Source organism: Electrophorus electricus, chromosome 2 (assembly GCF_041902795.1).
Source record: "Electrophorus electricus isolate QZ-2024a chromosome 2, ASM4190279v1, whole genome shotgun sequence".
In the NCBI taxonomy this organism is placed as follows: domain Eukaryota; kingdom Metazoa; phylum Chordata; class Actinopteri; order Gymnotiformes; family Gymnotidae; genus Electrophorus; species Electrophorus electricus.
The window spans coordinates 41,216,735-41,229,234 of NC_137498.1; the positions used below are offsets into that span (position 1 = coordinate 41,216,735).

Sequence of the window (12,500 nt, forward strand, 5' to 3'; positions counted from 1 at the left end):
CACACACACACACATCCTGGAGCAAGAGAAAGACTAAGGGCAGTGAGAGAGAGCATGTAGGTAGAGAGTTCTGATTGTGAGGAATTCTGATTGTTCCAGTGGAACAATTACAACCTCCAGCCAAGTTCCCTACAACCTGGGGTTGAGCAGAGCAGTGGGGGTGTCTTTCGCCAGGGGTTTGTGGGGGCTTAGGAGCAGCGATCCACACATCACTCTCACCTATTGCCAGCCTGTGGAGTCCTCTCCCAGAACTAACCAGATCCTACCCTAAGCATGCCGTTGGAGATTCCCAGCACCTGGCTTGTGGGAGATTGCTGGCTGGGCTAGCGTGGTGAAGCCGAGGAGATGAGGAGCACTGCCATCGAGCAGGATCGGAGCCAACTCAGAGATTCCGCTCTCAGAGCAGGAGTGAGCTGGAGGAGGGGACAGAATTCCCCACCTTGGCTCTTTGGCACAGGGCTGCTGCCCATTGGGTCAGTCCTGGACATGCTGGATGAGAAGATTAGCTGTATCTGAGTGTTGAACAGAGCATGTAACCCTGAGGCAATTGTGTTTCACCCCAGGAGGGTTAGAGCACAGAGAGAAAAGAAAGAGACAGAAAGACAGAGAGGAGAGAGATACATATATAGAGATAGATGGAGAGAGAGAGAGAGAGAGAGAGAGAGAGAGAGAAAGGGGGAGAGGTTCTGCTTAAACTCGTTGTTGTTCTCTCACTGCTAGAAAGCAGGCTGTGTTTGAAGGCCTTTCTCACTCTCTCTGCATGTCTTTGCTTTCTGTCTCGCCCTTGTCCATTTTGTCTGTTTTAACTCCAGCTCCACCTGGAGCAGAGGAAGGGGGTGGAGCAGCTAGTGTTTATGGCTTGTGACTATACTGTGCTAATTTTACTTACAGTTAGGATCCAGATGCAGAAACAAAGGCAGGGGGGAGTATGAGTGTGTGTGTGTGTGTGTGTGTGTGTGTGCGCCTGCAGGAGTGAATGGAGAGGTATTGGTTTATTGACTACCTTCACAGCTGGCAGGCCTCAGATGAAAAGGGATGTTCCTTAAGTTCTGATTGCATCTGAAGACTTTTTGGGGAGCAGCAGACAAAAGAAGTCCAAGGCCCCCCTCTGAGCACACTCCCCTACACAGACCCACAATGAGCCCTCATGTTCTCTCAGCAACATTAGCCTCAAGTCAAGCATGAAGGCAGGGAAGAGTCCAACAGAGAAAGGAAAAGGGAGGGCCATGGGGTAACCAAACGGTAAGGCCAGCTGTTTTCTTTTGTCCTAATCCAATGTGGCATCTGACTCTCGTCACCAAGACGTGTTTTCGTGGAGTGGCATGAACCCACTCGGATCACATGTCATGTTGCCTAGCTTCCTGTGTTCAAAGACATAAAAGCATGAAATCTTTTAGCCTGGTGTGTGTTTGTGTTTGTACGTAAGTACGTAACGGGGTGTGATGCATCTCATCTTCAAGGTGTGTGTCAGACTCATTAAACGGCTACAGTCTCCAGCTTGTCAGCAGCGTCGTAAAAATGTTTCATGCTGTGTGGTTTTGGGGCTCTGACTGCCTTTTGCCTGATGATGTATTGGCTTTACATTACTGCCGTAAATTTGAACGTGCTTCACCCCAGATTTCACAGATCCAAACACAACGTTTCAACCTCAGCCTGAAGTTCTGCAATAGCTTCTGAACGGTCACAGGGATGCAGGCAGTCTATTAAGATGTACTGAAGAGGTGGGCTGAGAGGCAGGCCTTCAGATTCCAGAGGAGGCGGTAAACGTTTGGCAGGAGTGGCTCCCTCTTGACTCGGAGGCTGATCACTGTTGTTTAGGATGATGGCACGTCTGATTAGGGGATGACTGGAATCAGCCCCCTGACGCGGCGCCTGTCCGTCTGAAGGCTGAGAGGGGCTCTCGTGCTCTGCTGCGTTCCCTCTCCCCTGCTCCGTAATCAGGGCAGGAGTGTGAGACCCCCACTCCTTCCACACCACCACACCCACCTCACCTGTGGAGAACAGCAATCACACACAACGCTTACACTGCACGCAGCCATGCTCAGCAAATACAGTTATGTACACACACACACACACACACGTACACAAGTGTGCAAATATGTTCCCTCACAAACACAAGATCACTTGTGTCTGTGAACAACAAACACAGCCAAAATGGTGATGGGCAATGTAAAGTAATGATGTGTGTATATTTATGTTTATAAATACACACACACACACACACACACACACACACACACACACACACACACAAAGAGTTTGGAAATTTAACTTTAACCACATTTACTGTTGGTTAAAATAAATCCACACAAAAGAGGAGTGGTTGATCAGTTGATCAGTAACTCTTCCTGCAAAAAAAACATTGTTTGTGACTTTTGTTGTAAACTGGGACCTCAGGGTCAAAAGTCATGAGTAATGACCCCCCCCCCACCCCCACACGCACTCTTAAGGAATGTCACATCCTGTCACTCCAAACAGCACAGGGGGAGGAGCTCTGTGATTAAGCAGTGAACAGTTTAATCAAGCACATCCTCAACGAATCACACAGAAACACACACACAAACACACACACAAACACACACGCTCACTTACACAGACATTGTACACCTTCCCAAACAACCACAAGCACATACACATAAATACAAACGCAGTCACACACATGCAGCCTACACCACATCCTGCCATGTGAGTGTGCACGTACATCCATATACACACTCGCAGTCACACAAACAGTAAACTCAAATACACACACAATCACACAACTTTAGTTATCGCATTACCACTTAAATTCAAGTGGGTCCTGGACTAGCTGGGCCCCACACCGGCCTCCCACATCCACAGCCCGCTGGAGAGCCATGGAAACTGGAATCTGAAATTAATTGGCCCGTTAAACTAACAGTTTGTTTGTGTTTAAAGCCACAGGCGGGACGGCCGGCCGGTTGGCCGCTCGTATATTTTAATGGGGGGAGGGGGGGCTGAGGTGGGTAAATGAGGCTGGAGATCTAGAGAGAAAGAGAGAGAGACAGAAAGACAGACACAGAAAGAGATAGAGATAGAGAGAGAGAGAGAGAGAGAGAGAGAGACAGACAGAGATATTGTCTCAGTTCAGCTATATGCAGGTCAGTTTCCCCCAGCAATGGAGGTCTGTTCCAGGAGAGAAGAGGCTGCAGGAAGCCTCCCGCTGCTCACCGGCTGAAACACTGCAGCCAACCACTGAGTGCCATCTGCATACCATTAGAGCCAACCTATCCACCAAGGGGTGAGGGTGGGATTAAAGTGCAAGGGAGAGAGAAAACATAGCCCTTCAAAGTCACTGTGGCCCATTTGGTTTAGTTGTACCCTCTTGGCTGAACATCATAACATCTTATATATCAAGCTCCATGAGTGCATGTCCCAGTACATTAAATGGCATATCTGTTTATTTTACAGTAGTGTCCTAAATTCCCCGAGAAAGAAGGAATAAATGTGTGTGTGTGTGTGTTAAAGAAAGAAGAAATCCCATATTTCAGTCCAGATGACTGAAAAGACTAAGGGTCAGAGGGCAGTGGAAGGGGATCCTTGGCATGACCTCTGTCAATGCTGGGGGGCTCTTTTTTTGGAAAAGTTAAAAATATCCAGATGATGACCTCTGCACCTGGTAGCCCAGTGATGCGGACTCGCCTCATGCTCTCTCAGGCTCTCATACTTCCATGTTTCCAGAAGCTCTCTTTCTGCTTTTCTGCTTTCTCCTCTATCCTGACCGTGCTATTCTGTCTATCCTGACTATCCTGGCTTTTGGGCTGGAAAACTCAATCTCTACTAGGTTTTATCACTGTCCAGTCACTGCCTGTAATAGAGGATAACAACTGTTGTGGGCAGCAAGCTTTGACACAATCCAGGCAAAGCGTTGGGTGATTTACACCACCAGCCACCAGTGTGGGCTACTGACACTTACTGAACAGGCTATTTGTTGTCTCACTGTGGGCAGTATTCAGCCTATAGGAGTGAAAGTCTGAGATGGTTACAAGTCAAGGTGGAATTTTATTAGTAATAAAATGCTTTAAAAATCTACCTTTGTCCCCAAGAGAGAAAGTTACCTGAATGCTGGCATGTGATCATCTTAAACCCTGAGGTCTGGGTGACACCCCCAGGTTCAAGAGCATTGTATTCTTTTTATTCTGAGGACCGCAGGGTGTTGCACAAGAGAGAGCTGTAGACGAGCGCATGCTCCGTTTCCCCACCAACACGTCACATCCCGTGTGCTGCTAAGGCCACGGTTAGCAAATAAATCAGCACTAGCACTGAGACCTTCAGAGGAGGAACCCCAGCCATAAGCCCAACAGCAGGTCAAGCAGCTTTCTGGACCAACAGACCAACCATGGGGACCGTAAGTCCGTCTCCACGTCCCGCGGCAGGGTGTTCCGAGCAGGCTGGCACCAGACGCGTCTCACCCTGCATGTGAGGGGCACTGTTGCTTGGCCCACTGTGGTGACGCGGTCACAGTGATTTTTGCAACTTGTGCCTGGCAGACAGATTCCTGCGCTGGACCGTGTCTGGGAGTGGTGGCAGGATGCCCATGGTGAGGCTAGGGACAGTGACCACTCTATTCCACTTCAGCCTGGAAGAGCTCAAACAAATGGAGGCAGAAGAAACTGGACATCAACCGGATGCCAGTCTGGTCCATGTAGTTCTAAATACTTTATTTAGCATTACTCATATTTGGATTTGCCAAGATTTATATTTTGTTATTTCTAAATAACCAAAGGTTATACTTTTTAAACTGGCACATCATAAGTGATAAAAAAAAATCTCTACTATACTTTGCAGCTTCAAAGACAAACAAACGTAACTAAACTATCTACCTGAACATAGTACATACGGTACATAGATGTATTGTCCCTTTGGGTTTGAGGATTATGGTTTAGAAATAATCAGTATGTATTCAGTAACTATCAAATCGTCTCTAGCTGGAACTCTGGGAACACAAGGCCCGCCCCTTGCCCACATGACTGCTGGATTCAGTCTTCTCCACACGTTTCAGGTGTGTGGCTCCTCCTCTAGCCGGGCCTTTGTGGCTGGGCCGCTTTTATTGGCTGCGCTGCATCTCATTAGACACAGCGTGGTCTCGGCACCACGTTCTCATCTTATGCCATTTCCCATCAGGCCATTCTGCAGGCTGGCACTAATTAGCCCCAGTATTCAGAGGCATGGGTGACAGGAGATGGAATTTGCAGGTTCCTCTATTCTGTTGAAAAGCAGCTCCAAGTCTGCAGATCAACCCTGCTCTGTCCAGACAGCCCTGCAACGCTGGCTTTAAACAGTTAGATCAGCATACATATGCTACCATTTATCCATATAGACATGTAAAAATGTGTATTAAAAACACGAATGCTGGGTACAGAGCTCTCAGGTTAATTTCAGATCTGGTAAAACCTTTAATTTACACAGGAATTTAATTTTAAATACAGAGCAACAAGCAGTTATAAATGCACTGTTTGTTATGCCAATAAGGCATCTGGAACTCAATTAAAAACAAAGAGAGAAAGAGGGTGCAAAAGAGAGGGGAGACAGGGAGCAATAAAAGAGAAAAGAAGATGGAGAGACAGAAACAAATGAGAGAGGGAGAGGCAGAAGTGGAAAAACAGAAAAAGGGGAGAGAGACAGCAGGAGAAAAGGAGAGGGATAGATAGAGAGATAAACAGAAAATGAGAGACAGCGAGAAATGCAGATGGTAAGAACAGAGTGATTAGAATAACATTTTTCCTTATGTGGAGACATCACACAATTAAGGGCTTTAAAATGGGAAAAAAAAAAAAAAAAAAAAAGCCCCACAAGCACTTCATTTCCTGATACACTGAAGGAAGTGGTTGGGAACTGAACTCAATCACAATAACTGACAAATTTTTACATATTATCTACCCGTAAACAAGCAGAAGCACAACACGATATAAGTTTTTAAAATGTATTTTAAACATATTGTTGTTTGCTCCTGATTTAAAGTCTACACTAATTAAATTTCTATAGTAACAATTCAGTCAAAACATATTAACAACACGGTGTCCCACTCCCTAGCCTGAAACAACTCCCAGCATTCACCTGTTGCCAGTGTAGACATCCCACACTCATCAGCTCTGCATCAGATTACTGATTGTTTTCACCTGTTTCTCATTAGTTCTGTGAGTCACGTGGTACGTGCAGGGGGTTTCACCTTATTTATAACCACACCCTTTGTAATTGTACACACCTGCATAGGGTTTAATGTCTTGTGTCTTTTGTCTATTTAAATCTCTGATAGTGTGCATACTGTGTTGGTCATTGTCAGTCTGCCGCTGTATGTTAACACCTGTATGTAGTCCTTGTTAAAACTTTATTGTAGTCTGTGTTTTGTTAAATGTGTATGTTATGTCTGTTGCTAATGTTGTGTGTGAGTGCCACCATTATTCATATGTGAAAGTAATAAATTATCACTTTATCGAGGGAATCCGTGCATCCTGCTCCACGCCCTTTGGCACTTGGGCCAGCAGATCCTTTACACTGTGTACTTATACCCATCCGTTTTCCTGTGTTCTTTGTGAAGTATTGCCATATCATGTATGTGCGTACTGAGAGTTATCTTTGCCTTTCTTTTCTGGTTTATGGCTGGTTCTTTTTTTTTTTATTTTTTTTTTTATTGTCTCAGCTTTGTCCCTACCTGGTTGGTTTGCTCTATTGGACTGCTATCTGTATACTGACCCCCGTCTGTTATATCACCCGGAACCCAGACTGTGTGTTTACAAATAAAAACAACTCTGTTTTTCACATCTACGAGCATCTGTTTCAGATCTGGTCTGTGACACATGGTTTAAGTACTCAGTGGGATTAAGACTCAATGCTACAACCTAATGCATGCAGTGTAGTTCCTCTGGTTTAGTACTGCACACAGATACTAAAAAACGCATAAAGTGTGCCAGTGTTGTTTACCTCTGAAACCCAAGTACACAAGGGTACTGGCTTCACCTACTCCTGCCTTCACGGTGCTGAATGAGCATAACTGGGAAGGTCCACTTCGATGACACCATCTAGCTTCAGGAAGGCCTTGCTATATTGAGCTTGTTTTGTGGAGCCCTCAGGTGTGACTGTTACCATAGCGACCAGTGTTTCTTTTTCATGGGTGAGCAGTGAGAGGCAGCAGGGCCTCAGAGGGGCGGGGCGCCCAGAACAGGGGCCCAGCGGGAGGGCGGAGCCTTAGGGCCACCCCTCTGCCCAGTGGGGCATCTCTGTTCCCATGGTTGTGTCACGCTGAGGGGGTCCTCAATGAACCACTAGAAACAGACTGACAAGAATGACAAAGTACATGTGAGAAGTGTTTGTTAGCTGGCAGGGTGGGGGGAGGGTGTTACGTCTCTTTGATGTTAATAACCCGTGTTTTTCCCAGCAGTCCACCTTTTTTTTTTTTTTTTTGCTACATGATTCTGTAGAGATTGTCATGTGACTTCTCTATGTTATATAGGAAGCCTAGCTTATGTGATTTTTCCCCCCCATCACATAGCCTAAGTGATTTTTCTCCATTCAAACGCAGCTGAGAAGTAAAAAAAAAAAGAAAGAAAAAAAAGTAAACTTGTGAAAAAAAATTGAACAGCATATATAATTACCATGAGAAACCCTAGCAATTACCCAGCTAGATACAGACATCCAAGATTTACATTTCATGACTTGCTGTGAATAATTTGTCATTTTCTGAATACACAAATTATGTTAAATGGGCTATTTTTTATATTCGGTTAATGTTTTCCTGTTTCTGTTTAATCATATAATTACAAACATTTTACACCATCATTACAGTGACGAATATTTTTTTAAACTGATCGTTTATTCACAGCCCAGTCTGTGTCTGTATCTGCCTTTCTCGCCACGTGTTGGACACAGCACGCCGGCCTATCGCGGACTTGATGCATTTCATCGCTTACCGGCAGGATCAGTGAAACACAAGAAATATCCACTTTTGCCTGAATTTGTGCTGACAGCTCCCAGTTGTTGTTGTTGTTTTTTTTTTTTAAATTTAATTTGATTTTGTATTTTTTTTAAGCAGCTGTTTCCCTCCCTCTCTTTGCTGTTCCCACCGCTTTTCTTGGTTTCGTGTAGCAAACATTATGTTACGCCTGTCAAAATTTCGGAAACCTTCTCGATGGGTCCCGTCGCTTGAATTTGGGTTTTGGCACTCATGGGCCATGTTTCTTTTCGGCTCATTCCAGACAACATTGGTCTCAAAATCAAGCAAACCGCGAGACTGTTCAGGCTAGACGAAACTCCCGAAAGGCTTGTTCATGAGCTATTGAAGTGGATCCGGTGAGATAGCAGAGAAGACTCCGCAGGGTAAGGAGGCCCTAGGACTCGATTAGAAAAATACTTTATCAAGACTACTGAACACACCCAACCAAAAACGACGGGCTCACAGAATTATATGATAACAAACCGTTAATGCGGAATTAGAAATCACATGTCCTTTGTTGTAATAAATTATTGTGACTGAAAAAATGCAAAAACTAAATATACTGTTTAATGATGTTTCTTTTGTGAGCATTTTCAAATACCATCCTTAATGCAATATAAAATTAACGGCTCATTATCGATGAGCAGATGCGCGAATTATCTGCCATACTTGATATATTTTACTTGTTAGATGACCCAGATTACCGCTAAATAGACAGCTAAACTGTTATTACAGTTTATTGCAGCAGCGACATAACGTTGCCGCGCTCCTGTCTGTCTGTGTGTGTGTGTGTGTGGCGCTCGAGCCCCTGCCGCGCCAGCAGCCCTTGCAGTGAAGGAGGCCGCGCGAGCTGCCATTGTGCAGAAGAGCACAACACAGCAGATTCGAAAAAAACCTGATAGTCTGTTCATTTCATTACAGAGCTCAGCTTCCTGCAGTACCGCCTCTCTCTCTCGTCGATACAGCCGGTTGGTTCTTTTTTTATTCACTCTGAGTCAGCTCCGGGTCTGCCGTCTCACCACTTGCACTTGGCGATAATTCAGACTTTTAATTTCAGGTGTTCATTTCACGTTCAGTTACGCAAGACACTTAAAATGATGCGTCGCTTCTGTATTCTGATGTCAAACATTGCACAACATGTCCATCGGAGTTAAGCAAGCGAATGAGCGCGAGGTGACAAGGAGGCACTGTGGCAAAGGACCAGTGAGTTGTCGTCTCTTGGGCTGCGTATTGAAAGCGCCCGCTAATACAGTATCACACACACACAGTTTCGCTCTGGGTTCTCGTTACGCCACGGGGGCCCTTTAAAACAGGGTGAGAAACCTCAGGAATGCTCACCTCCATATTCGTCCGAGCGGAGCCGCGAGCCTCCGCGCTGCTGGAATGCCGCCATCCGGCCGGCCGCCGTGAGCTCGCGCGGTTTCGTTTACCAGCGCGACGCTCGCTCCAAAACGCTGCGGTTAAGGCACCCAGGACAGGCGAGAAGGGGGAGAGTTTGGAGGTGCGCTTTAGGAAACTCTGGAAGTCATTACGCAGAAGTGAGATTTGGCGTGAAAAGCATGACTGCTTTATTGCAAGCCAGAGTTAATTAAGTAAGGGTGTAATGTCATTCGTGACAACCCTCATACAGGCCCAATTAAAAACAACCCTCGCCGAACGGACATCTCAGAGGAACTACGTAGACACATTTTGATTGGTTTGACTATTTTTATGTTTTTTTATTTTTAGTGACTCAATTTAATAACGTTTTCAGTAAATCCTGTAGGGATTTTGAAATCTGTGTGCTGTGAGTTAAAATAGGACTTAACAAAACGTAAGATGAGACCTACTAAGTGATTCGTCACTCGTGTACTATAACACTTGTATTTAAGAGAGAAAAAAAAAAACACTCATATCTCCTGTGGTTCTGGAGGAAAAAAAATATTGTCTCCACTTGCTTTTTTGTGTGTGAGTACAACAGAAAAGCCTGTAAAATAATATGTAATCATTAATTTTAGTTAACTGGGGTTTCACTTGACAGTTCATAATGAACTAAACACATTGCTGGGGTTGTAAGTGCTCAAGGAGGTTATGGAGGTTGGTTTTGAGGCTCAGGGGTCAGGCTTGCGGTGGGGAACCAGGAGATGCCCTAAGGCATCATTTTGATAAAATTACGTGTCGTTACATAAACCACAGAGACATGTTCCACATTAAGTAATATAGGGGAACATAAATGTTTCATGAGCCTTAGAACGTGCCCCTGTTGTTGGGTGGGCCACTTTATTTTAAGCTTGGACAGATATCATTATATATGTCAAAGGTTAATTATCTCCTTTCGGTCCTATCTGTCTTTCTCTTGCTCTCTCTCTTTCGCTCTTTCTCTTAGTCATTCTTTCTGTCTCTCTTGCTCCCTTTCTCTTGCTTTCTCAAAAATGCATTTTTGATTTAAATTTTCCTTTTTGAAATTGTAAGCTGTGTTTGAATGTTGTGTGCTTGTATATAGTAGTTGATTAATAACTTTCTATCAGTCTCTCTCCAAGCTGTTTATTTGCATTTAAAAGAGAAAGCAGTAAGGTGTTTTTTCTTTGATGTACTGCTGTCTTTGCAAGTCCAGCTTATCTTTGGAGAGGGGCAGCCAAGCAGATAGTTAAATTCAATATCTCTCTCTCTCTCTCTCTCTCTCTCTCTCTCTCTCTCTCTCTCTCTCTCTCACGCACACACATACACACACACATACACACAGACACACACACACACTCACACACACACACACACACACACACACACTCACTCACACACACACACTCACACACACACACATAGACACACACACACACACACACACACACACACACACACACACACACACAGAGACATACTAGCATGAATGAACAGCCTGGGGTTAATTTTGATTAATTAAGGCTGATATGGATTAATTAGCCATGGAGAAACTCTGATCTCCTAAATCACCTCTGTGTGTACATGGGGTATGTCTATGTATACATTTAATTTGTTTAGATTACATAAATTTAGGATAGCCACCTCAATAAATAGCCTTAAGCTTATTTGTTGAACAGTACACTGCAATGTTTGTTTAAAACCTTTAAAACTGAGGGGGTTTTTTTTGTAATAAGCAATACTGTATTATAAGAGTTTGATTATAAGATTTTGTAATTTTTTAATTATTATTATTATTTTTTTTTTTACATTAGCATTGCATGCTAAGCAGCTTTAGACTGACAAAAACTGCTCCATTACTTACTGAGAGTCTTTTATCTCTGTAAAGCTGTGTTATGGTCATACACAGCAGTTTAGAGGTAATCAGCTTCATACACTATTCGTTAACAGTGTGCCAATCCCTCCGACCTTCTGTGTCAGTATTCTGTGTGCAGTGAGAAAGGACTGTACAGGATGCACAGGATGTGTACAGGAAACCTGCCTGGATTTCCTGTACTGATCAAAGAGAGAGAAAGAGAGAGAGAGAGAGAGAGAGCGAGCGAGAGAGAGAGCGCGCTGGGGACACAAACCAGGATTGGTTGAATTACTGTGGTCTTGTTCAGGCCACTCTGACAAGCCAAGGCGCATTCGTGTCGGTACCGGGCCCAGCTCGGGACAGTCAGGCAGCCATGGCATTCCTCGAGCTCCACTGTCACACGTGGTTTGTCAGGCTTTGTCACGGACAAAACCAGAGCAGAAGGGAGGGCTTGAGGTGATGTGCAAGGCATTGCTCCTCCGTCACCATGGAGATGAGGCTAGTTAGGCAGTGAAAGGGCCCCGGGATAAGTGACAATACAAGGAGTTAGCGACTGAGCTGCCGAGTCTAACTGAACTAATGAGATTTTTCACAGTTATTATTAACCTGCCCAGCACAGACACTCACACTGACTGACTCTCCACTAGCACTACACAATCACTACTGTTTGACAACAAAATTAGGAACAGCCCCATCTCGCACTTTCATTTTCTCATTTTCTCTCTCTCTGTCCCCCCCACCCCCCAACCCCCTCGCCTGCTTCTCCCTCGCTATCTCGCTTTCACACACATAATTACAGACAAATGTGCTTACAATGAGTAAAAATACACTCATGATGCACTGGAGAGACCCACAAACGCACCCATGAATAGAGAGGAAGAGAGACACCAAGGAGAGCAGCGAGAAAGTATGGGAGAGAGAGAGAGAGAGAGAGAGAGAGAGAGAGAGAGAGAGAGAGACAGAGAGAGAGAGAGAGAGAGAGAGAGAGAGAGGGAGGGAGAGAGAGAGAGCTCTCTTTCACTGTGGCCTTCTCCTCAGGTGTTTGTGGGAGAGACAGGTGTGCTCACATGTCTTTTACTGGGCTCTTTTTATGTTCTGCCTAAGCTGTGTGCATCCTGCTGGTCTCTGGAGGGGACACATCTCAGGCTCCAACTCCAGTACAAGGATGATAAGTAATATCATCACTGCAGTGAGTGTAGATGTTGGTGACCCCAAGGATGGGGTCATTTTATATGCAGTGTGATGTGAATGCCAATGAATCATGCTGCTCATGCATTTAGACTTTGTTTACACTCCAAGAGTCTAGGGCACTCAGCTTTC

At 44.8% G+C, this 12,500-nt stretch overlaps 1 long non-coding RNA gene across 2 annotated transcripts in view; it reads right to left on the reverse strand.

Moving 5' to 3' along the window:
- Positions 1-12,500, reverse strand: part of LOC145660396 (uncharacterized) — a 32,782-nt gene that overhangs the window by 5,182 nt on the left and 15,100 nt on the right. For both annotated transcript variants that reach the window (XR_014126743.1, XR_014126741.1), the window contains exon 4: positions 1,004-1,991. This is a non-coding gene — a long non-coding RNA (uncharacterized LOC145660396). The remainder of the gene's footprint in view (positions 1-1,003; positions 1,992-12,500) is intronic.